The 27,141-nt window shown below is 36.5% G+C and overlaps 1 protein-coding gene and 1 long non-coding RNA gene across 27 annotated transcripts in view; one reads left to right on the forward strand and one right to left on the reverse strand.

Annotated features, from left to right (window-relative positions):
• The window catches only part of NRXN3 (neurexin 3), a 1,529,630-nt gene that overhangs the window by 1,272,962 nt on the left and 229,527 nt on the right, over positions 1-27,141 (forward strand). The window lies entirely within an intron of this gene.
• Positions 1,107-26,914, reverse strand: LOC140639454 (uncharacterized). Of its 2 annotated transcripts, XR_012036167.1 has the most exons (6): positions 26,869-26,914; positions 25,410-25,552; positions 22,236-22,368; positions 14,761-14,867; positions 2,538-2,960; positions 1,107-1,488 (listed from the first exon to the last, which is right to left on the reverse strand). It is a non-coding gene; the product is annotated as an uncharacterized lncRNA (long non-coding RNA). The 2 variants fall into 2 exon arrangements; XR_012036166.1 differs by lacking the exon at positions 14,761-14,867 and having other exon boundaries at positions 1,116-1,488.

Raw genomic sequence — 27,141 nt, forward strand, 5'->3', positions numbered from 1 at the left:
CAGAGCCACACATTTTACATTGTATAAAAGAAAAAAAAAACATAAAGGCAAACTCATGTCAACTACAGTTATGAAGGGATTTGAAAGGAGCATAAACGAATAACAAAAAGTAGAAAAACTAGTCCATAACATTTTACCAAGAGGTTATACCAATTATTTGTTGGTATATTCTACCAACAATTGACATTTGCTCAAAAATCACTTACATTTATCCTCCAACGTGGATATATGTTTTGCTGCCATTTACTAGGGAGGATGGTGTAGCATAAAGATTAAGAATGCAGACTTAGGTTTATCCCTCCTGAATTCCACTACTTACTATCTTTTTTTTTTTTTTAAGATTTAAAAATTTTATTTATTTATTCATGAGAGACACACAGAAAGAGAGAGGCAGAGACTCAGGCAGAGGAAGAAGCAGGCTCCATGCAGGAAGCCCGACGTGGAACTCGATCCCAGGTCTCCAGGATCACACCTGGGTTGAAGGCAGGTGCTAAACCGCTGAGCCAACAGGGCTGTTCACACTACTTACTATCTATTTAACCTTACAAAACTAATGTATCTATGAGCTACAGTTTTCCCATCTGTAAATAGGGTGTAAGAATAGTACTTAGCTTATGTACTACCAGCTATGATTAAGATGCTCCATGTAAATCATCTAGCATACCTAGATACATGTTATAGTCATTGTAATAAATTTTATTATTAATATAATTATTATTGGAGTTTTAACTCTTTGACTTATTTTTCTTCTTTTTTTTTTTTTTCTTACTGACAGGTATGAGACAATTAAACCTTCTCAATGCTATTTTCTCCATGTTGCTTTTCTTTTTTTTTAACCAGGTGCCATCTTCTTCCTAACCACAATTTTAGAAGCCATTAGGATAAACTTCACAACTTAGTGAAGTATCCATATGGCATGGAGAGAAGCTTTAAGCTAACCTCACATAGGCTTGTTCCTCCTCTATCTTTTGTAGAATTCTACATATACTTTAAGCACTTCCTGGATTAAGAAATGTCTATGAAATTAGTGTAGTCATAATAACACTTGATCACTGCCAAGTAGAAGTACAGAACTAGTGTTTATTGATTACCGTCATATGCTAACTTCTTTACATGTCATCTCATTCAACCTTCAGAAGAATACTATGAGAAAAGAATTATATTAATTATCTAGTTTTGTCCAAAAAATTACCTGGAACTGTAGTGGCTTACAACGATGGTTAAACTTTATTTCTTGCGATGCCTATGGGTCAGGAATGCAATAGTGACTAAGCTGAGTTATTCTGGTTCAGACACTCTCTCTCAAGGTTGCAGTGAATGCCCACTAGGGCTGCAGTTGTCCGAAGGCTTGACTAGAACTGGAGGTTTTAAGATGACACATTCACCCGACTGCAAGTCAGTGCTGGCTTTTGGCAAGAGTCCCCTGTTCCTCTACTCATGGGCCTCTCCACAGGCACTTGAGTATCTTCAGACATGATGACTAACTTCCTGAAGGACAAGTGAAGAGAGAGACAGAGAGACAGAAAGAGAAAGACTGAAAGAGAATCAGACAAAAGCATTCATTTCTGCCTTAGCTGATTATTAGAAGTAAGTCACTACATCTGGCCCACAATAAAGAAGAGTGAATATAGGTTGTATCTTTTGAAGGGAGGAATGTTAAAGAATTTGTAGACCTATTTTAAAATCACCACAAGGTAAAAGGTTAATATCCTTAATTTACAGATGAAGTAATTGAGACAGAACATTCAAGAAAACAAAATAAGCTGTATAATTTATTCATTGATGTTCTTCCCCAACGCCCAATCTATGTAACATTCTTGCTTTAAGAAAGTAGATTATAAAAGCAACATTATCATTGATTTCTATTTGTGTGTTTGTAAGTGAAATGGGCCTTCTAGTAAAAATTCAAAGACCTTATTTTCTAGAATTATTTGTTGCAGTCATGTTTTTGGAGTAGTCATTTGTATGCAATCCATCTGATAGGGGAAGTGAATTTCTCTCTGGAATTAGTATATGTGGAAAACATCATCAATCATAGTCATCACAAAGCAATTAAGTACCTAATTGTGCATAGCGCTGAGTTGGCTACTGAAACAGAAAACTTAGTACGGAGGCCTGCTGCCTACCCTCTTGGGGCTTGGAATCCAAGAACTCCGTAGAAGATTGAAGAATGGTAAAGAGAGCAAGAACCCAAGGCATAAGCAAATTCTTTTGAAATATGCTTGTAGTGGTTAGGGGAGGGTGGATTCAGAGGAAGGGAAAAAGAAACAAAATAAGCTGAGATGCTTAAGAAAGGACAAAAGGTGAAATGTTGAATTTAAAAGTGACCTGCATTTTGTTTGTTTGTTTTTCAAGTACAAAAATAACTGGAAGAAGGCACCATGTTGTACTTGACCTCCAGTCTCACTAGGTTTATTTTTGGATTCTGTGTTTTGTTCTCTCTAAAGCAGAATTTCCTGTCATTTTAGTCCCCCTTCCATGTCAGTGATGGCTTATAATCCCTGGTTTCCATCCCTATCTTTCAGTGAGATCATTACCTAAGCATATGGATGGATGTATCTGAGGTTTATGTCTCTTATTTTCATGCAGAAATGGAGAAGGATGCTGCTCCTGCTTTTCATATGCATTTGTAAGTTCTTTCAGTCAATCATGCATTTATAATCCAACTGGGAAAATATGATTCAGACACAATAGCCAGTCTGCTGCAAGAGTCTGCTGTAAAATTGATCAGCTGGCCAAGTTGTGCTTTTTTTTTTTTTTTTTTTTAATTTAGATTTTGCTTTCTTTCTGGGAAGAAGAAAGACAAAAAAAGTCCCCAAACTAGCAGCAGCAGGTGCTGCCAAAATGGTATTTTTCTTATCTGTGCTGATTTCAAGGGGAGAGCAAAAGAATGTGTAATTGCTTCTTTCTCAGGCTGCTGGGATGGCGCCCGTCTCTCTGGCATTATCCACTTATTTGATCTAGGTAAGGAAAGAAGCAGAAATAAATTAAAAATGCATTTTCCCAAGGGCTCCAAGGACGTTATTCACACATGCTTCCTTCCACCAATCTCTGCCAACTGTGTGTAAATATATATTTAGGGGAAAGCAGCGAAGGTCAAAAGCTCTCCTGGATATTCTTTCTCTTCCATTTATTTACCTTCTTAAGCACACATAGATATCAGAATAGCAAAGAAATTAAGTGACAGCCATGATCACACAACAGTTTCTTTTGAATGTGTTGCTTTAAGGAGGTCCATCTATTTAGACCACAGATGTCAAAATCTGGGATTCTAAAAAGAAAAAAAATAAACAGGAAATGGTAAATGATTTGTTTATTTGAAGAGTTGTGTTATAGAGCAATTGGATGGGGGAGAAGGATTCTTAACCCAGGAGAGGGACAAATGGGAGGATGGTTCTGTTCTCATTTTGGCATTGGACAGACGGCAGCCTTATGGCCCCGCTGTCACCTCCTATCTGTTCAGGCTTCATTTTGCTGGCCTCCCATGGATTAGATTCTGACTCATTTCACAGATTCCCTCTCTTGATCCCACTTTTATCCCAGACCTTTACCTTTTCTTTTCACTTTCCATAAAGTCCCAGAATTCAGAGGAAGCTCAATGTCATCTCTTATATTATCCCAAACTTTTGCAGATGTGACCCCTACCCACATTTTAAGATTCCCAGTATTCACCAATGTCTCTTAACTCTAGCAGTAGAATGTTCCAAATATTTCATCTAAATTCTTCCTACTATAAAAAAAAAATCCATTGCTTTTTTTGTTGTATTCTCAATAGCAGGAAGCAATTGCTTCCCATCACTGTTAGCATTCTCCAGGATAATTAGTAAAGTCTTCTTGGAGTTTTTGTCGAAGCCTCTATCTTAGCCTAGCTTTCAGTCTTTTGAATGTGTTCTTACTGCTATATTTAGACTACTTTCCGTTTGGATACATTGTTGGCTAATTTATCTTTTCCTTCCCTTTTGGATATACATTATCCGAAACTCAGCCCAAACATACCTTCTTCTGTAAAGTCAGAAACTCACTTCTAGAGAAACTTGAGTCCTTTGAATTTGGCATACACCATCACACTTTGTATCCTCTTTCATAGTGTTTGTGTGTGTATATGTGTGTACATGTGTACATAATTTTTTGAGTCATTAGACAATTCCTTAATGCAGAGATCCTATGTTACTTTGTGTCATCAGGTATAAGATATGGCGCACAATGGATGATCCATATGTACATGTAAAATGGACACATTGCTGGTAGCAGATAAATGCCTATACATAGAGGTTGTGATTAATGCAGGACCAGTATAATACTCCCCTCCACAGACCAGGGCTGTGTGATGTCCTTACACTAATTTAATGTCTAAAATAATAGCTGTCAGCTTGCCTCGAAGTGTTTCCCTACATGGAGTCTTTTAGCTTCAAAAAACCAAACACATTCACAATATGCTCTTTGTTACCATACCAATTCTGGGTGAAAGATAAATCATCCATATGTGAAAAGTTTGAGGGAGCAGTCTATGAGAGTGCCCTCACTTGTGACACCAATTGCAAGTTCAGGAGTTTCACAAAACCACTCTCAGAATTGATAATTTGGTAAAATTCACATAACTCACTGCAGTTCTTATACTCATTATAAGGGACAGGATACAGATTAAAATAAGCTAAGGAAAAAGGGGAAAAGACACATGGAATAGACTCCAGGTATCCAAATGTGGAGCTTCCAGTTGTCCTCTCCCCATGGAGTCACAGACAGTATTTACTCCTTCTGGCCATGATATGTGACAGTATATGCTCAGAATATTGCCAACCAGCAAAGCTCACCCAAGTCTTGGTGTCCAGAGTTGTTGTTTGTTCTTGTTTTGGAGGGAATATTCCATCACATAAACATGGTTTACTGCCCACATGGCTGACATCAATCTTAAGCTCCTCAGGAGGTAGAGCTGACAGTGTGCCCTCTAAGTCCCCACCTTAAGTCACAGTATTGATGTACCTCATAGGCCCACCATAAGTCCCCGTGTTGAACTGTCTGGCACGCCAGCCCTATCTTTACCAAAGACAGTACTCCTATCAAGTATAATAATCCAAGGGTTTATAGATGACTTCCCAGAACTAGAGGGCAAAGGCCATAGTTTTCCCGGGGCGGGGAGGGGAAATTAAATTCTTCACTGTGCAATATGCTTCTCATTTTAGGCTGTTCTCCAAAGGTCTCACCAAACCCATCATTTCCAAATGAGAAAAACAGGAAATCTACTGCAGCTACCACATCTTGAGACAAGGCAAAAGGAAAGGCTTTCTGGACATTTTAGTCAGGGTGGATATGTTTGCAAGGAGCGAAATACCTTTAAGTCAATTTCAAGTGTGTGTGTGGTGTGTGTTTGTGTGTGTAAAACAGGAGCTGAGTCCCTAAAGTATGTAAGTACATTTATTAACACTCTCACAGGAGCTGAACCCCTAAAGTATGTAAGTCATTTATTAACATCCTCACTCTACTTTCTGACTCTCTATGACGAGATTATTTTCAGCAATAATCATTTAATAATTTAGTAGCTCTCATGCTTTATTCTTTTGTTTTAAAACAATTAACAAAGTAGAATGATGCATTTCATTTTTAAAGCTATTGTTCAAATTCAGTAGAAATATTTCAGATGTAAAATTGGAAGTTACCAAACAACATTACATAATGGATCTCTCTCTCATTCACTGAATGGACACAAATAAAATAGTTGAAAGTTCCAAGTGGTCACAGAAAATGACAGAACTGAATAACTTTGCCCTCTTTCTTTTGTTACAATCACTATGCTATTACTCTTTATTTCAAATAGATTGTTTAAACAGAGACATGTACTATCACAGGGTTGGAGATGCACACTGCACCTAAATTAAGTGTTAATGATTCTGGAACATGACAAATGTACTCTCCGAATGAATGCATGTAGCTGAGTTTATAGGTTTGGGGGATTGACTGTATAATTGGGAGTTCTCTGAATTATCTTCCATGTTATTAAATAAGTAATAAAAATGTATTAACTTGAAGCTTACATATATACCATTAAACTCAACAATGTCTGCAGCAACTGTTTAGAATTTTGACCAATGCAAGATTTAATAAGTGTGCACATGTGTATGGAGTATTTTATCACTGACATTGTTTAGAATTGTAGAGGAGAACTAGAATTTCCTGTCTCTTTAAACTTTCAGTCATTTCTTCTATGTAGCACAACAACAACAAAAAAATGATAGCTTTTTCTTTTTTCCCTAATTCAGTGTCTTTGAGCTGAAGAACCCACTCTGATACTCTTTCCTTGCCTGGGGTGGGATATATTCTGAGAAGGGGCTGGGATTGCTCATGTGTTGCTACAGAACATTCACTGGTGCTATTTACAGTCCTAATTAAATGGAAGATTATTAGAATTGGGAAAGTGACTATAAATAGCTTGGTCCATTTTATCTGCTTCTTCAGTGTGTGGGAAGAGCATTGCTGAGCTTCTACCTTGAAGTTCAGTTAACTCAGGATGTGTTCTGCTTTTGTTATTTTGCTTCAGCTTTTTAAAAAAATCTCCTGATGTTGATCAAAGTAGGGGGGAAAAAAAACCAAAGAGGAATCACTCTCCGTCACTGTAGAATATGGGCAGAAAGAAAGCAAAAAGAAATGGAAGTGGGGAGGGGTGTGAGTGCCAGAAGAAAAAAAAAAAAAAATGTGGGCCTAATCCTTTCTGACAACCTTTTTTCTCAAAACAACTAAAAATAAATCTTATTTTCAGGTCTGTGAAAAATTGCTTCACTTCACCCAGCCATAATGGGATCAACCAGTCTGTTCAGAGAGCAAGGCACTCAGGTTGGAAGCTTTTTCTCTCTGCTGTCAGGTTAGGACACCTTTCCCAGGGACCAGGAATCTCACTTGGCTACTCATGTCTTGTAGAATATAGGAATCAGCTCAGCTCTAGGGGCAGGGCTTTGATCAGAACTGAACTTGACTTTGACCTAATCACCTGCCCTTTGCAAATCCTTGATTATCCAAGTTAGGAAAAAAACCTTTAGACATGGTGCCCCAAATCTTGGCTCTTAGTACCAAGCTTCCCCAAGGATTCTCTGCTCTCATCCCCTCCTCCTCTCCAGCCTCCTCTGGACAAGGAGCCAGACTCATCTACTGGAGTTCAGCTTTGATGTCATCTCTCCAAAACCATGTGTTGGTTGCCTGTTTAAAATTTCCCAGTTTCCGGGATCCCTGGGTGGTTCAGCGGTTTGGCACCTGCCTTTGGCCCAGGGTGTGATCCTGGAGACCCGGTATCGAGACCCACGTCGGGTACCCTGCATAGAGCCTGCTTCCCTCTGCCTGTGTCTCTGCCTCTCTCTCTCTCTGTATCTCTCATGAATAAATAAATAAAATCTTTGAAAAAAAATTTCCCAGTTTGCTTAACATGAGTTGAAGGCAACCCATGTTGCCCACTATCCACCCAAACTCCTCCAATTCTCCTTGGCTGATAGGGGTTCTAGTTACAGGGGTTTACAGGCATTGCCCAGACTCGGGATATTTAGTTACTGCTTCATTGTTTTTGTTCATATCTTTGTTTCTTTGGTGTGTCATTCTTGTTCTTCTTCTTATCTTAATTGCATCTCAAAGCCAAAGTCAAATCATATTTCTCCCACTAGAAATTACTTTTCCCCTTACTCTAAATTCCTTAAATCTTAATTCTTCAGCCTTTCATTTAGCACTTATCAACTGGCCTGTTAGTTATCTTTATTTGTGTATGTTTTTCCTCACCAACTAGGTGTAAGGTCCTTTAAAATTGTCATGCAATAGGAGTATAACTAAGCTACGTGTTTATTGTATTTTGTAGCCTATATAAGAGTCTTCTCAAATAGTCTCATTTGATCTCTAAGGCACCATTTTAAGGAAGTATAATTATCATCCATAGTTTCACAGGTAAAATAATAGAAGCTCCAGGACACTAGACTGATAACTCTTAGATCCAAATTTTAAAATGCTGGGGTTTCAACTATATCCTAGGTTCTCTTCATAGATCATAGCTGTTTTGTAATTTTGTGTGCACCATAATGCCTGGCACTGGTTATAAATTAATGATACTGGTTTACTGAATGAGTGGATGAATGAAAAAATGGCAAAAGCACTATGTATAACATTGACCAATTTAAGAATTCAGCAAAATTTTACTATGGCATTTTCAGAGCACCTGCCAGATAAGAGATGAGATCACTTCATTAGTAATACTTGTCCTGACTTTTATTATCAGTTTTTTAGAAAGATGAGATAGTCTTAGGTGTATTTCCTTCAGTAACATGTTGTTTAAAAGCAAATTCCACAGTATTTAAAAAATGTTTTGCTCCCTCATTGTATTTTAAGTTACTACATAAAAATCACGTAAAACAGAAAAAAAAAAAAAAAAAAAAAAAAAAAAAACCAGTCTAATTCAAAGAGTGATCTCAACACCACAAACCTAGAGAGGTTAAATTCTTCTAAATTCCCAAGTGGCTAACGTAAATATATATTGTAAGGTAAGTCAGGTACTTCTCAGAGCCTCAGTTTTCTGACTTAATAATAGAGAAAAAGGCGTACCTGCCTTCCAAAGTAATAAGGACTGCTTGATAGAATCTAAGTAGAGCCTTTAGAACAGTGTCTGGACATAGATGTGCTAAGTAGCTACTGTTGTCCCAACATTACCAAGGAAGGCAGGCTCTTTGTCCCCTTTTTTGCAGGGCAGTCAGAAGTAAGCTTTGATAGTAAAGTTTACTTAACTTTTCCCCTGTATTATTTTTGGTGTTTGTTCTGATCATGGTCATCTTTATTCTAATAAGTTTATGGATTGCCTGTGATTTTTATCATTAAGATCAAGAAAGGTCTGTTTTGGCTGATGGAAGAAGAAGGCAGCCCTAGCTAAACAGCATTGTCTGCTAGAATAAATCTTTGCTTTCTGGGTCCATTCTTTTCCTTCCTCCCTCCTTTTCTGTGAACTTAAGGTTACACTTAAGCCACTCCAGAAAATGACTTAGACAATTCGTCCCAAATCATTATAGTCTGTTCATGTTTGGAGAGAGGCAGCCCTTCTTTTGGTGATAATAACTGTTAGATGAAAGGATTAAGCTGATTACATCTTTGGAGTACTGTGTACTATAAGAAATGTCTGCCCCAACTCCATGAAGTCATCATGGAATTGCAATGCATTACTTGAGAAAATAGATTTTGAAGTAGTAGAGTTTCTGGCCATTACTAGGTTATTTTTTTCCTGGACATTTTAATTATTTTGGGGGGCTAGAGTGACAGTGAATTCTATAGGGAGCTTAACTGAGCCATTTTCCAGGTATAAACTCTTTTTTCATCCATTAGTGGGTTCAGCCAAGTGGAAATGTATGATGAATAAAAACCATGGTCAGGGGCAACTGGGAAAAAACATATTTGAAGACAGGGAATATTGTGTCAATCCAAAAGTCAGATGGAATATCCTAAGAACCTATCAGAGATTTGAGTTACAGCATCTAGTAAAACAAAGAAGCAAACAAAACCCTAATTTTCCACAGATGGGCATTTACTTTCATGAGTCCATATGCATGTGGACTACTTACCTGGAGTGCAATTTCTTACCTGGAGGAGCAAAGGGAAGTTAACTACACAGGTAATTAGAGGTACAGATGACTATGGAGATTAAGGAATAGAGAATGCAGACAAGAGTCCCAGACAGCAATTTTACTCAAAATCTTGTGGATCTTGAAACACAAACACTGCAACTAGAGGACAGTATTTTATACAGATTTGGAGAAGGGACTATTTCTTCCCACCCCAGGAATGCCAGTAGCTTTAGTACTCTAGGGGTTCCACTGATCTCCTAAGGATACCTCCCTTGCTGAGTGACAACAGAAAGGCCTATAGCAGCAGGAGTAGGGAACTCCCTGCATGAGCAAAAGGAATTAATGAATAGGAGAGATAGACCAGGAACCTCTATTCTGCAAATGGACGTGTAAAACTACCTTCTGCAGCCTTTCAGACCAAAGTGGAGATTTTGAGTAATAGTTGAAGTCAAATAGCTGGGGATGCTGTTTGCATTTGAGAATAAACCAGGCAAAGCAACCAAAGTTCTTTTCTGAAAAAAGTTTTTTAAAGATTTTATTTATTTATTCATGAGAGAGACAGAGAGAGAGGGGGAGAGACACAGGCAGAGGGAGAAGCAGGCTCTCTGCAGGAGCCCGATGCAAGACTTGATCCCAGACCCCGGGATCAGGCCCTGAGTCAAAGGCAGATGCTCAACCACTGAGCCACCCAGGCGTCCCTCTTTTCTGAGTTGAGTAACTTTCAAATGCTAGATTCTAGGGGACAGACACAGCCCTCTAAGGGAATGAGCCGTTCACATCTTAATAAATATGTTGCATTACTCGTATCAGTGTAACATGACAAGTGACATCTTTTATGTTAGAAACTGCCCAAAAACATTGAGTTAATTTTAGTCAAGTGATTTCATGTCCACATTGCCAAGATGAGTTTGGTCAAAGGAAGGAAATTTGTAGACCTATAAACATAAGGACTTATTCTCACCTGGTCTGCAAGATCTCTAATGGAATCATGGCCACTTTCTAGAAGGATATGGCACAGTTTGAAAAGATTAGGGTGAAATCCATGTGAGAACTTTGATAAAGAAGGAATAACTCTTGCTAGCCAAATGGATAAGGACTGGATAGAAGTATATTATTCTTTTTTAGTTTTAGGAAGATACTTGATAACACAATCTGGATATAGTGAAGAACCTTGACATTCCTTTTCAGGAGTATTCTCTTATAGATGAGTTATGAGTGGACAGCAAACTGCTACTGACTTATTAATTAGTGTACACACACCACTGATTTTCCTATGTCTTAGCTGTGCATGCACATTGGTTTTACAATATATGAAGGCCAAGCTTGTGGCTTAGCATATGGTGCTCCTTCAAGTAAGCACAACTGCCTGCCTCTCTGCTTATCTAATCATAGCAACAGAGAAATTGACTTTTCATTTTTCTTTTCCCCAGGCCCTGGGAGATGTATGTGCCAAATACTTGGCATTCTTAGTAACAGAGTCAATCATAATTAGGATTTCAAATTAAAGTACATTGCCAGCTAGGACATGTCATGTTTTATATTATTTGTTTGAGCAAATGTAATATAACTTGAAAACAGCAAAAGAATAGAAATAAGTAAAGCTCACATTTTTCATGTGAATCTTGTGGAGTTTTATTTTATCAGAATGTTGGATAAACTGAATACACAAAAAATATGAAAAGATTTATCTGACACTATTCTTCTAAGTAATAGTTTTGTTTTCTTTTGAAATGTCCATTGTATAATGTTGGATGTGGTCAAATATTGGGTGGGAGGTTTATTGGAAATCAACTGTGGGAAAATAACATGGTATAGCCAGTCAATCATTCCTTTGACTTTGCCCTTGAAGTCTGATTTGCCTTGGTTTTCAGTGGCAATTATTTCACAGATGAATGTAAAAATATTCCCTACTTGAATTTATTAAAAATCTATTGAGGGATGCTTGGGTGGCCCAGGAGTTGAGCGTTTGCCTTCAGCTCAGGGCGTGATTCTGGAGTCTGGGATGGAGTCCCACATCAGGCTCCTTGCAGAGAGCCTACTTCTCGCTCTGCCTATGTCTCTGCCTCTCTCTGTGTGTCTCTCATCAATTAATAAATAAAATCTTTAAAAAAATCTATTGATATACCTTAAGGAGAGGAAAAATGTTCTTGATAAAGAAGCCACACTTTCATTTTGGATATAACATCCTATTGCCCTTATAAGCCGTAATGAATAAAAGCTGTTATCGACTCACATTTTAGAGCTTAGGCTAAAACAATTTTCTGGGACCCCACTTCCTCATTTTTAAAGTGGGATGGCGGGGATCCCTGGGTGGCGCAGCGGTTTAGCGCCTGCCTTTGGCCCAGGGCGTGATCCTGGAGACCCGGGATCAAATCCCACGTCGGGCTCCCGGCACGGAGCCTGCTTCTCCCTCTGCCTGTGTCTCTGCCTCTCTCTCTCTCTGTGACTATCATAAATTAAAAAAAAAAAAAAAAAAAAAAAAAAAAAAAAAAAAAAAAAAAAATAAAGTGGGATGGCATATTTGGGTGCCCTCTTAAAGTTAAATAATTTGTTGAAGATCTTAGTAATTGGTGGTAGAGGATGAATTAGAACTCAGTTTGCTTATTTAAAAGCAAACAACAGGGATCCCTGGGTGGCACAGTGGTTTAGCGCCTGCCTTTGGCCCAGAGCGCGATCCTGGAGACCCGGGATCGAATCCCACGTCAGGCTCCCGGTGCATGGAGCCTGCTTCTCCCTCTGCCTGTGTCTCTGCCTCTCCCTCTGCCTGTGTCTCTGCCTCTCTCTCTCTGTGTGACTATCATAAATAAATAAAAATTAAAAAAAAAAAGCAAACAACAAAAAAACCAAAGTGACCTACTTTGCAGTACCCAATATTTGGGAGAGGCCAAAATAGGAATAGGAAAGGATCCTTAAAACAAATCATTTACTGATGTGGGATTCTCTTTTTAATCATAAGTGTCTAACCAAGATCTACGCCTTTCTCCCCTACCTTTGCATATTGTTCCTACTCATGTCTGTAGCCTATAGCTATGGTAGAGAGATCTTTAGAACAAGTATCTCTTGATTATATTATTACAAATTATAGAATCTCTCTCTATATATATATAGATTATAGAATGCCAACAAATTCTACCTTCATTATACTTGAAATTGAACTTTAAAATCAAGTCTAACATGGAGCCCTTTTGTGTTCTTTGAGAGAAGGTATTATTGAAATCCTTTTTTATCCAAGATTTTTGTGGCAATTTTATTCATCCCTACTTTTCTTTTTTTACAGCAATACTAGCTATTCATGCACTTTTTCATATTTTAGTTTGCCACTGATTAATTGGCATAAACAAATTATTAACCTCACAATAGTAGTTGTAGACTGCATTAAGCTACTACTTCATTATCATCACTAGACCCAAGTTACTTGCTAGTAACTAAATACTAATAACTTCTACTCTTGCCAATAACTCAGTCACACTGATAATCATTTCAGTGCTACTCCCTCCTCACCATGATTGAGTCTTTTCTGCATTTTCCTCTCAAAATGGTTGTGTTAGGATTATTCATGGGAAGTCATCTATAAAGCCTTTACTAGCCTCATGATAGAATATGGAGGCATTTTATTGGCAGTTTTCAAAGAATCAGCTTAACTACTTGTAGAGTGCATTCTTTTGAATGAAAGGTGTTATGCAAGCTTAAATCATTGCTCTTTTTTTTTTTTTAAAAAAAAAGCAGGATAAATTGTTCTGTAAGATAATTTTGCCTCTATATGTGTCTCTTCCCTTGACTTCTTCTTGGAAAGCTTTTATTTCAGCTTTCTCGTGAGATCTTTGTCATTTTCACCACACACTTTTGTCAAGGAAGACCTTGGATCACCGCCATGATGCATCTTTGCTGGACACTTCTTTCAAGTGCTGTCAACACCTCTCTTAATTGCATGGTTTTAAAATCAGGCTAGCAATGTGTTAAAGTCAGATGGCAAATTTATGTTTTTAAGACAAATGTGTAAATTTGCATGCTCCCAAATACACATTCAACCGTGCATGTATAGAGTTCAAAAAGAGAGCCAAAGATGAGGAAAGAGGGAGAGATATATAAGGAAGAGGGAGATCTGTATAAGTAAATGGAAGAACCAAGGTGAATAATACTGTGTGTGTCCATATTGAATTTCTAGACTAAGATGCGTCACACATATATTTGTGCAATACTATCCTATGTAGGTAAATACACCCTGTCTTTATGAGCACCAGCAAGTCTTGTGAACAGGATTTAGTAGACTGTTGATGGTAAGACCTAGAACTTGAAGTAAGGAAAAGTCTTTAAGTGTTTATCTGTTTTCATTTGTGACACTTTAAAAGGTGGTCTGAGTTTGAATTTCTGAAATTATATGTGTGTTTGACTTTTCATGCATATTGTTCATTTGCCCTTGGATTCTAGTTTCTCTTTGAGTAATACAATTCTTTTTTTTTTTTTTGAGTAATACAATTCTTAAATGATATATCTGAGTGACTTACCTCATAGTCTTGCTCAAATATGTTATAGGCCATTTCAGATTCATGACAGGAAAATATTACCTGTCAAGATGTCAATTCTGAGCAATTTCTACATTTTGCCCACTCTGTTATAGAAGTGGCTCTCATTCACAGCTAGTTTGTTCCTGAATTTGAGGTCTATATGACTACTGTAACATCATAAATCAAAATGTTGTTATGGCCATATAAATAGATAAAATAGGGATGTTTTAGAATCACATATTTGGTTTTTCCCAATTGGTTCCAACTCAAATCTGCTTCTTTTTAAATCAAAGGATAGTTTTTCATGTCACCTGAACCTCAGACTCTACCTGTGAACCTTAAACCCAGCTCAACTCTATTAGTTTCCTATGGGGCAGGGGAAAATATCTTATATTTGAACTAAGCTGACCGTTTTAGTTGATAAGCCATGAGGCAGATGAAGTGCTTTGTTGCTCTTCAGTTATTCCTGAGGCTCTGTGGCTCTATTATAGTACTAGAATTTTATTTATGTCAGTTATTTTGACAGTCTTGATTGAGACCACAGAGAGCTGAGATATTGAAAGAAACATCATATTGACCATGGTGTAGGTGCATATAATGAATGAACCAAGAAGCTCCATGTTTGTCTGCCCACAAACCTATTGTTAGCAAAAGCGATTTTGGATTTTAGTTTCTTTACTTACTCAGTAATATTTTTCAAATATGTAGAGTTATTACAGGGAAATTTTCATTTTGCCCAAGACTTATTCAGTGTTGTATTCCAGTTGTGTAGACCCCAATATATTATTCCCTTTAGAAATAGAAATGGAAATATTCAGAGTAATGAATATTTAAGAGAGAAAAGGCAACAGGATAACTAAGAAAAAGAAATAAGGAAGAGATGGATATGTGAGTGAGAAGTAAGTATAAGTAATTCAGAATATATTTGACCAAAAATTGCTTTTTAAGTGGCACTTTCTCTTGCTGCAGAAGACATTATTGAACAAAATACAGGCCCCATTCAATTTAATTTAAATTTATCACTCTATTATTTTAATATATTTACTCAGGGTTAACAACTCATTAAGCACCAAATTGCTTACTCTTAATGAGTCTCTGATGCTAAAATCAAGCTGACTTAAACTTTACTGTAAAATAACAACAGTACTATTACATAAGAATGTAATAAAAATTTAGTAAATGCTACTCTCTGCCTGTGGAGTAGAAACTAGATTTGTGACATGAAATAGAAAATATATCATATACATATGGCTTGCAGAAACATGAGTAATAGATTTTATCCACAAAGTCATAAGCCTAATTTTGTTTTTCTATGGTGTATTCTATAAAACATATAGTCATATGTATTTTATTTGCATGCTTATCATGTTTTTACAATAAAGTACTTGCAGAATGTGCTAAAAAAGAATATCAACATTTAACTTAATGTCTTAGACCCAATCTGCCTAACTACTCTCAAGGTTATGATGATACTAGTCAGTACTGGGTTCATTGTCAGAAATTGGCACCTTTTAAATTGTTAGCCACTTATTTTTTGAACATCCTTCAGGAGTATGTCACATGTACCCTCAAATAAGGCAATCATCTTAAGGCATCATGTTATCTAAATTAGCCATTGTCTCTCCATCATCCCATTGCTGTAAAGCATTGGCCTCCAATCTCATTGCATATGCTCTACCATGAAAACCCATCCATCCATCATGAGAACCCTCTGAGCCCCTTTCTACCAAACCTGCAGCCTCCTTGGTGTCCGAGTGATGCTGAATTTTCCATAGAAATGTGATCGATGGCTGATTCTCCAATTCTATGCCATGGAATTTCACCTTGGCTAAGAAGTTCTGTTTGTACCTCAGATTTTGGGAGTTTCTCTTGAATTTTATGCTTGTTCTCTCAGCTTTTGCCTGCAACCTGTCTCTCAAGCTCTACTATCCCCTCTATCTTCCTAAAGTCTTAGGGCTTTAGCTCCAACAAAAACTCCTTCTTTCTCTCCCATTATAAAACATTCCCTGTGGGGGGATCCCTGGGTGGCGCAGCGGTTTGGCACCTGCCTTTGGCCCAGGGCGCGATCCTGGAGACCCGTGATCGAGTCCCACGTCGGGCTCCCTGCATGGAGTCTTCTTCTCCCTCTGCCTGTGTCTCTGCCTCTCTCTCTCTCTCTCTCTCTCTCTGTGACTATCATAAATAAATAAAAATTAAAAAAAAAACACATTCCCTGTGGATATCAGTGGAACACAGTGATAACCTGGTGGAGGACAAGGAAAACATTGAGATAATATTTTTACAAATAGCATTTGGGCCCTTCACGGCTCTCCAAGAACCTTGGTATGATTTTATTCAGAGTCTATGGCTTTGAGCAAAATTTAGATGAAAAATATTTGTGAAAATATATACTATTTATGTTTCTGAATGTGAAACATACTTTTTATGTAACAATACAAAATTTAAAGGAATTTACTTTTTCTTTTTTTTTTTTCCTTTTTTTTTTTTCTGTAAAGGTTTACTCTTGTATCACCATATCTTTAGTGAAATCTTCATTATGGAATCATCATTATCACTAATTCACTCTGATTTGAGCCACAATCTTATATTTTATCCTTGTCGACAAGCAACCTTGTGTTAGGATTTTAAACATTGTTTAAAATAGGGATTAAAAATAATTTTTTGTGTTCTACTTTAGTCCACATCTTAATATTTTCATAGAATCACAATTGTCAATAAAATACAAAGAGAAGCTTTAATAATAATACTAATCCTTAGGCAGTATAAAAAGAAACCCCTTTAACAGATTTTAAAGTAGATAATTTTCTTAATCCAAATTAAAACTAGCCTATATACTATATTGAGGCTAATTAGCTTATTTCTTTCAATTTAGTGCAGTTTATCCATTTAATATGAATGACTTTATTTCTTAATGGCTTCCTAGACTTCTAATTTAGTATTTTAAGGATTTAGCAATAATAGAATTTCCATTTATATGTGATGGGCATTCTCTAATTTACTTTTGCCCTTACTTCCATGCAAGTGAACTCTTTTTGGTTCACAGTCATTTTTATGATAGAGCCAATTTCTTACATTGAGATTTATTTTAATGTTTGGATAGAGTAGTGGTTTGCTTCAGTTGATGTTATCTTCTATTTGTTGAGGTATAGCTTACATATAGTGAAATGCTTAGATCTTAAGTGTACTATTCAAGGAGTTTTGACAAATGCATATAGTTGTGTGCCCCACCCACATCCTTAACAAGATACAGAACTTTTCCTTACCCCCAAGAGTTCTCTCACTCACATTTCCAATCTTCCCCTCTCCTTAAGCAACCACTGATCTGATTTCTATCACCATAGTCTAGTTTTTTCTTATTCTAGAATTTTATAAAAAGGATATTATATATTCTGTTCTTTTTTGTCTGGCTTTCTTAACTCAGGATACTGCTTTTGAGATCTGGTAGATTGCCTTTTAATAACATACATACAAATGAGTCTCATAGACCTGAACAAGTCAGAATTTCTTATGAAATTAGACATTGTGATATGCTACCTACTGAATGATGAAGATGAAACTATGTATTTCAGTATCTTTTTAAGACTCTGAGATGGGTTTTCACCACTGAACTAAAATGTTTCTGATCTTCTCCACTATTACTTTGAAATTTCAGTATTCTCTTATAAATTAAATAACTTATTTAACCTAATTGTGACCTTGATCCAAGAACTAAATCACAAAGACTTTGTAATATACATTCATGCTCAGTCTCCTGAATACTGATTAATCCCATCAACTGCTAACAGTAAGACCAACTAACAAATTAGTCACCTAATTTCATTTTCCTTGTATGCCTTTTGTGAATAATTTGCTAGCATAATTTTCAAAGACCTTCACTTTCTTAAAGAAAACAATGTGATTAAGATTAGATCATTTAGCCAAAATCTTTTTTTTTAAGATTTATATATATATATATTTATTTATTTATTTATTTATTTATTTATTTATGATAGTCACAGAGAGAGAGAGAGAGAGAGGCAGAGACACAGGCAGAGGGAGAAGCAGGCTCCATCCACTGGGAGCCTGATGTGGGATTCGATCCCAGGTCTCCAGGATCGCGCCCTAGGCCAAAGGCAGGCGCCAAACTGCTGCGCCACCCAGGGATCCCTTAAGATTTATATATTATTGTATTTATTTTGAGGGTGGGGAAGCAGAGGGAGAGAGAGAATTCTCACACAAACTCACCTCAGAGTGTGGAGCCCGACCCAAGGATGGATCCGAGAACCCTGAGATCATGACCTGAGCTAAAAATCAAGATCTGGCCAGTCAATTGACTGAGCCATCCAGATATCTCTTTTTAGCTAAAATCTTGAAGAGCTATTTAAACATACAAATCAGGGGGGCCTGGGTGGCTCAGTTGGTTAAGCATCTGCCTTCTGCTCAGGTCATGACCTCAGCATCCTGGATTGAGTCCCCTGTTGGGATCCCTGCTCAGTGGTCTGCTCCTCTCCCCTCCTCCCCCTCATGCTCTCTCTCTCTCACATGCTCATTCTCTCTCTCTCTCTCTCTCTCTCTCTCTCAAAAGAATAAATAAATAAAATCTTTTTAAATAAAATCTTTCTAAAAAGTTCAGAGGTTTCAACTGTGGGTTTGATTAAAAATAATGACATATCTGACATCATTTAGATTCTTTTTTGGTTTCTTTTCTTTTACATCATTTAGAATCTTATTTGAAAAATAAGTTATATATTTTAAATTTCTGGTACTTTAACAGTGAAAGTATATGGTGATTACTTGTTATTTCTTTCTTTGATACTACACATCTGTCATAGTATTAAATTCTATTTGTACAGTGAGATTAATTAGACTGACAGTTCATACCTTATCTCCTTTTCATATAGAATTCTTGATAAAAACTTCATTTTGAGATAATGATCCCACCTCAGCTTAATTGTTTTTAGTATCAATTCAGTAAATATGTTACTAATGTAATCATTTACTTTCTTAAGAAAATAAAACTCTTGAGTTTATAAAATGGGAGGATAAATATATTTCAGAAAATATTTGTATGTGTTTTTATGTATGTGTGTGTTAAACAACAGTAGTTTAAAAATCAACTTTGGGGAAAACAAGCAAACCAGAAAAGGCACCAACAGATATATTGTTTTTCATTGATCCAGTACCACTTTAGAATGAAACACAATTTAATTGTGCTAGCAGAGATAATAACTTTCAATTTGATGGATCCTTATTTAACAAAGAGGCATTACAATTTTTAGAAAATATGTTAACAATAGATATGCCTTCCTGAGTCTCTTCAGCACCACAGGCAATTGGGACAGCTCCGCTGGCCTGAATAATGAAAAGGTAATAACCTCAGAACAAATAATTATTTTACTGGTACACATGCATTTAACTTTACAATAGATGCCCTCCTAAGGTGCTGCGTGTAAATCATTTTTTAAAAGTTGAATAATCACTTGAATGTTTTAAGGCAACTGATTGCTTATAAAAACCCTTTGAAGTATTCTTTTATAATGCAAAACCAATACTGACTTATCTGTTTTGTAAATTAGGGTGTTTCCATATGAGTTTTGTTGAAAAATGACATATTTATCTAAGTGTAAAAGTTTCTCTGAACATAATGTGTAAGTATATATAATTCAGCTGTTACAGGATGTAAATGCATTGATATTTTAGTGGTCCTCAGAAGACTGTCAGCATTATTGGGGCTGAGAGTGTGTTTGAATTATACATCCTCCCCCTGCTCTGATGAAAATCAGTGCCATGAAGAGTCACTGATACTAATCAGAGTGTGAGATACTAATGTGATAGTAATCAGATCCTTGAGATATGTGAGAACTGAGAAAAGGAGATGAAGGCTTACCACCTAGAGATACTGCATCCTTTAGAATAAATACCGTATCTTTTTGATTCTCTATCCTTTTAAATGAAGATGTTCCCTGGAATAAGTTATGGTCAAAAGTAGTGCAAGTGCCATCTCAAGCCTAAGGAGAAACTCCCAAATTCTCAGGGTCCAGGTCTGAGTGAAGTTAGCCCAAAAAAGTTGTGAGAGATAAACTTAGGAAAGGTGATTGAAGGGGCAAAAAATTTTTTGAGTCCCTGAGAGTTTACATAACATAACCTTAGAGTAATCTTAGTGCTCATCTGAGTGCCTTGGGTCTTGTTAAATTTGTGTTTACTAAACAGATATGGGTTTCTTCAAGACATACCTTTCCAAGACAGCATGGATTTTAGTTTATTTTGTATAAGTTAGGCAACTACAAGATGACTTATGCATAGCTTATTCAACACTTTAAGCAATTATTGATTCCACACAATTGACATCAGTTATGCATATTTTAATTGAAAATTAGTAGTTGCTTACTGGTGTTTTATTCTATGACAGTATTAAAAATGCTTTCCAAAAGTTAGTTTCAGAAGTCATCATCCACAGGATGCAAGTCTAACATTAGCCAGCTTGCATGTGCCATTACCACTCCATTTCTGCTCAACCAGCTTTGCATCTGTTCTCTAAGAGAATGGAATTCAAAGAACAGACCACCTGCTGCAGTTTTATCTTGTCTTGTTCATATTATAGACAGTTATCAGGAGATGAAAAGGCATGTCGAATATTTATTTACAGTAAATGCCCTTCATTCTGTCTGTGTTATATACATGCGATTTAGCTTTCATTTCTGTGGTTGCTCATTGTGAAAGTCTTAGTATAAGCTTTTCCCATATGATATCCACCTGTTCATCTAGAACTGTGCTGTTCAATATAGCCACTAAACATGTGACTAATGAGTAATTAAAATGACTAGTGTGAGTGAAGAAAAGGAGTTTTAAATTTTATTTAAGTATAATCAATTTAAATTTAAAAACTGAAGCAGTGTAAACTATTTTCCATTAAGCACAACTTTATTAAAAAAACACAACTTTATTGTTCTGATAAAGAATTGTTCTGAAAATTTAGCATCTGAATTGCAATGTGCAGTGTAAGTGTAAAATATATACTAGATTTCAAAGACTTAATATTAAAGATATAAACTATCTCATTAACAATTTTTATATTAATTAGATGTTGAAATTATAATATTTTGAGTAGATTGGGTTACATAAAATATACTATTAAAATTAATATAACATATTTCTTTGTACTGTTTTTTAATATGGCTCCTAGGAAATCTATAATTATATAGATGGTTCACATTATATTTCTATTGTGCAGAGCTGATCTAGATCATTCTAAAATGTGTGGCAATTATTCTTCTATGGTTTCATAAAGAGAATATTAGTTCAAGGCTGAGGATTAGTTATGCAAATCTGAAGACAGCAGGATTTTTTTCACAGTTTGTGCAACAAGGGAAAGGGCTTCTTTCCCAGTATGACTAAGTGGGGGTTTTATATATATATATTTTTTTTTTTTTTTTTCTCCCCACCTTAGGTTTTCTCCTGTGCTTGTCATTCTGCTTTGTATGTAGTACATCCTTTCTGGCAATAGGTTTAAGGGCTTTTTCCCACCTTTACTTTTTAATCCATGAAGTATATATTATAAGAAGAGGTGAGCTGATAGTTCAGAAGGATAGTAAAGATTCAGCATGGTATAGAAAAAAAGATGTGAGTTTGAGTCCTTGCTTCCAATTATTTGCTTCATGGCCTTGGGGAAATTGGTTTTTCTAAATTTCAGTTTACTTTACCTAAAAAATGATACCTGGGGTGCCTGGGTGTTTCAGTTAGGTAAGCATCTGCCTTTGGCTCAAGTCATGATCCCAGATTCCTGGCATCCAGTCCCAGGTTGGGCTTCCTGCTCAGCAAGGAAACCTTCTTCCCTTTTTCCCTCTGCCACTCCCCCTGCTTGTGCGTTCTCTCTCTCTCTCACACACACACACACACACACACACACACTCTCTCTCTCTCTCTCATAAATAAATAAATAAATAAATAAATAAATATCTTTAAAAATAAATGAATAATAAAAAAGATGCCTAATAGAGAAATTTTGGATATCAAAATTTGTGAAATCTAAAAGAAACAACATAAAATACCTCATATATAGGAGGCTCACAAATGTGTTCTGAACAAAAACAATCTGAGTTTTCAATTTCTATCTTTACTCAATGACCACATGGAATCATAACTGCTAAGACATATATAGCGATGTGTCTGCCACACATACCAGTTTACCAGATTGATCCCCTGCCTGGTGAAAGGAAGATCCTTCTCAATGATCTCTCTTTCTATAGTCTGCAGCCTTCCAGTTCTTCCACTTGCATTCAAATTACCACTTAGATCGGATCAAAAGATTGTTCCTGGTTATGAAGAGGAGAAAGAATACTTTAAGCTAGCACTAATCCCTTTATACACCATGATATTTGGGTACATTTCTTCCTCGCATGGAAATTATTTTTCAGCCTCCTCTGAAGTACTAAAAGTCCTTTACCAACATGAGCCCAGTGCAAGTTAACCTGATATGAGATTTGTTTTGTGCTTTGGAAATACTTGTCAGACAAGCTTTCAACACAGAGATGTGTGATTTACATTAGTTTGCATAAGAAAATGTCACTCCAGGGACAAATTTCTCTCTTTATTCTTTCTTATACTACAGAACAGACAAAGAGGGTGAAGTGGTTGTTTTTTACTAAGTAGAAAATCATTTGGCATTCTCACACACAAAAATAAAGTGCAGTGTTATTAGTCAAACCTTAGTTTTCTCTAGCTATATTCTCAAATGTCCCATTTGTATTACTCTTGTTCTTGTTAATTTTTTAGTTTGAGTGACTAGTGCCAACCAAACCCATTACCTCTATTATCTTCTTACCTTTTAGTATCATTTCATGTTTACAGAGAACTGACTGAAAGGGAGTAGTCAGTGTAACCCTTTGTCTTAGAAGACCTAGTCTTTTCTGAGAACACAGGTAAGTGATTCATAGACTGAGTCAGGTCCTTTGACGTGTGGAAAACAAAATGACTCAGACCTGGCTTTTGGAATCTGTCTTCTTTGGATGTAAAAATACATAGATGAGGAGGAGATTTACACAAACAGATTAATCTCAAGGCATAGAGACTATGGTTAAAATGCATTTTGGCCTAAAGGGTGAAGATTCCAAGATACCCATTAGAAGAATCTTTATCCAAAAAGAATAATAATAATAATAATAATAATTTAAAAAGAAGAATCTTTATCCAAGTCCTTCCCTATCCACCCATCCTCAATGTAAACACTAATTCTTTTAAATTTTGAGTACTCAAAATAAAATGTAGAAGCACATTTTTTTTAATCCATATGTAGCAGTTGTAGGAGGATGGAGAGAGCTGAAAGGTAATAGAATTAAGACAGATGTAGTGTGAATAGGAGAAGGCAGAGATGTTGCAAAGGTAGATAAACTCACAGACTTCTTTGCAGTGTAGTTAGCGGGGAGAGTTGGGAGAGAACTTCAGTTGTGGAAGAGATGTGATCAGTGACTTTGTGTGCAACATCATCTTTTAAAAGTCAAGTCATGGTTATCAGACAGCTTGCCATAGACTCTTAACACTTTAGTCCCATTTCCTGTCCAAGGCAGTAATTTTCTCTTGGACATTCCTGACAAAAGATCATCTATTTTGTATACCATCTATCTTGTGGGTCTCCTGCTACAGGTTAAGGTGGGATTGGGGTTCTATTTGATAGTATTTTCTACAGAAAGCTGAAAATGCCAGCTTTGTACCTGCTTTTCAGGGTTTCCTGAGGGAGCTGCTAAAATGGGAGAAGTTTCTAAGGGCCATGTTACTAATAGCTGTAGAAGCTCTGTTATCCACAAAGCAGAGCTTTTGAGTCTATACTTGGGCTTGAAGCCTAAATAGAATCTGCTCTACTTTCCCCAGAGCAGATTTCTAAGCACCAGAAAGAACAAATGTGTCCAGCAGGATGTGGGTTTAGAGGAAGCAAAGAGACCAACACCATGTACAATCTGAAAGAGAATAGCACATGCTTTTGCGCTTTTTGAGGTATAGTAACTCCATCCAATAGTAAAGTGTGGTCAAATGAGTGGCTTCAAATTTGACCAGATTATCAAATTCTTTCATGATGGAAGAACTAAGAAGTGGATGAAAAGAGGTGGACTTGGGAGGGGAAGTGCAGTCCAATAATCACCTACTTTAAAATCTGTGTATTTTTCAATGCAGTCTCTTCTGTATTTGGACAGCTCAAATTCTCAGAAAACTTTTTCTTATATTAATTTGTTATTTGTCTCCTATATTTTGCTCATGGAGCCCAACTCTACAGTCTTGAAATAAATAGATGATGTGGGAGAGGATTAGAACTTAACTTCTCCAATATTTTAAGACAACTACTCACTATCCAGTGTACACTTTGAAAATTGGGACATTATTTCCCATCTTCCTATTTCTAAATCTGTTTTCATAATTACTTAAAAAGACTCCTAACAATGGTGCCACAATCATATATACAAGCAGAACAGCACTCATTTGGGTCTTATCCTTGAACTCATTGGTAGAATCTAATTGCTCCCCCATTCTCTCCTCTCCTACTTTGAGTTTATCTTCCTGGATAACCATGTGTATTCTTTTAGTGTGAAGATCATTCTTTGGAGAGGAAAAATTTAAAGTACCTGGTCCTACTTCCTGTGCTTCACACCTCTTTTTTATTTTATTTTATTTTTTAAAGATTGTATTTATTTATTCATGAAAGACACACAAAGAGAGAGGCAGAGACCTAGGCAGAGGGAGAAGCAGACTCCATGCAGGGAGCCTGATGCAGAAATCCATCCTGGGACCCCAGTATCATGCCCTGGGCCAAAGGCAGGTGCCAAATCGCTGAGCCACCCAGGGATCCCCCACACCTCTGTTTTAAACAATATCCCTAAACCTGCTTTGTTATTTCTCTAGAAAGATCATAAATACTGCAATTTTAACCCACAAAAGGCAAAGAAAACTTCATAGGTTATCCTTGGCCTTTTATGCAAGATTTAGTTAATGACAGTCTTCTATTCACCTGATATTATTCAGAACAACAGCAATAATAAATATTTACATAGAGCTTACTCTGTTCTATGCTCTGTTCTGAGAACTTTATTTATATTTACTCAGCTGACATTAACAGTTGCTTTAGGTAGATATTATTAATATCTCCATTCTATTGATATGGAAACTGAAACTCAGGGTAAGTGGCTCATGCACAGGCACAAAACCAAAACTGGTGGAGCTGAGGTTTGAGGTTGAATTTTAGTTAGGTAGTCTGACTCCGAGGTCCATGGTTTTTTACCATTACACCATGCTGCAATGTCTACTTATGGAAGTATGCATCCTTTTATGTTCTTTCCTGTTTTTGTGAACCTTATTTTATCTTTTATACCTTTTTAAACTCTGAGCTCCTTAGAGATTTTCCAATGTGGCCAAATTTCTTTAGGTCCTCTGAATAGTCTCTGAATGGAAGAGAGTATTTTCCATCACACATAAAACCCACAAGTACTTCAAATGCGCAAAACTGTGTCAGAGCTGAAGGAGAAAGTATCACAGTATAAGTAATTTTAATAAAATTCAAAGGAAGATAAAACCCTAAATATTTTAAGGTCAGATGCTAGAATCTACAAAAACAGTGTCCTGGTTAAGCAGTGAGGGAAAGGAAGTAGCATAAGGCAATTCAGCGGGGGAGCAATGTGAAGCCAACAGAGTTAAATCAGGGAAACTGGTAGGTAAGCTCTACAAATCCAGTTATGGAGAAGATACCAGAAGAGAGGAATAGAGAGGGCTAGAAATTCTCAGTTCTCCTAGAAATTTAAAAAACCTGAGGACCTAGTACCCAGATCTAATTGGGTTTCTAATACCATTCTCTAGTAAGAAGAATCCGGGGTCATTCCCTGCATGGAACTATGCAGGGGATGTACGAGACAAGCCTGTAGCAACTTGTGATAGGAACTAAGAAAGTACCTGGGGGTGTGGATGTGGGGCAAAGAAAGAAAGGAAGGGGAGAAGGGTAAAAAGAAAACACCCAAACAAAACACAGGGATATTTCACAGGGATACAGGAGCCGATAGAAAGAGCTCCCAATGGCCAAAGCCAATTTTAGCAACAAAATAATCTATACTGATATGAATAAGTTATTAAATAAATAAATGAGAGAGAATAGACATATCACCCATGTGTACCTTTAATAAGATATCCTAAAAATGGCACTTTAGCACTATGGTCTTCCTTTCCCAAACCCATAACCATAATCTAATCATAAGAAAAATGTCAGGCAAATCCTGATTGAAGAACATTCTGCAAAATATCTGGCTAGTATTCCTCAAAACTCTCAAGGTCTTAAAAACAAGGAAAGCCTGAGAAACTGTCATAGCCAAGAGGAGCCTAAGGAGATATGACTAAATTTAATGTGATAACCTAAATGGGAACCTGAAACAGAAAGAAAGGACATTAGGTAAAAATAAGAAAAACAGGGCATCTGGGTGACTCAGCTGGTTAAGCATCTGCCATTGGCTGGGTCATGATCCCAGGGTTCTGGGTTCAGGTCTCACATTCCAGGGGAGCCTGCCTCTCCCTCTGCTCCCTCTCTGTCTCTCATGAATAAATAAATAAAACCTTCTAAAAAAAAACTAAGAAAAACAGAATTAAATATGGGTTTTGATTCATAATACGTACCAATATTGGTTCATTAACAGTGACAATTGTGCCACATTAGTGTAATATGTCAACAACGAAAATCTGGATATAGGAATAATAGGAATTCCTTTTACTTTTCTTGAAATTTTTCTGTAAACCCAACTATTCTAAAATAAAAAGTTTCTTTAAGAAAATCAAGGGCAGAGGCTTACCTTTATCCATCCAATCTTAGAAAGCTCTGGAGGAAGTGGCCCTGGTACTTTATAACATCATCAATAAAGGGAGGGTCTTCTTAAGGTAAAATAATAGAGGTCCCCCTGACATAATGATGTAACAAAGTCAGTATAAGACCAGCCTTTGACTATCCCATTGCCCCTTCCCTCCCTATGGTTCATTCATTACCATCAAGTTTCTGATTTCCTGGAATGATCTAGTCTCAAATTTCAACATTATAACTTTTTTATATCATCCTTCATTTTAATCAG

This window comes from Canis lupus, chromosome 9 (assembly GCF_048164855.1).
Source record: "Canis lupus baileyi chromosome 9, mCanLup2.hap1, whole genome shotgun sequence".
Lineage (NCBI taxonomy): Eukaryota > Metazoa > Chordata > Mammalia > Carnivora > Canidae > Canis > Canis lupus.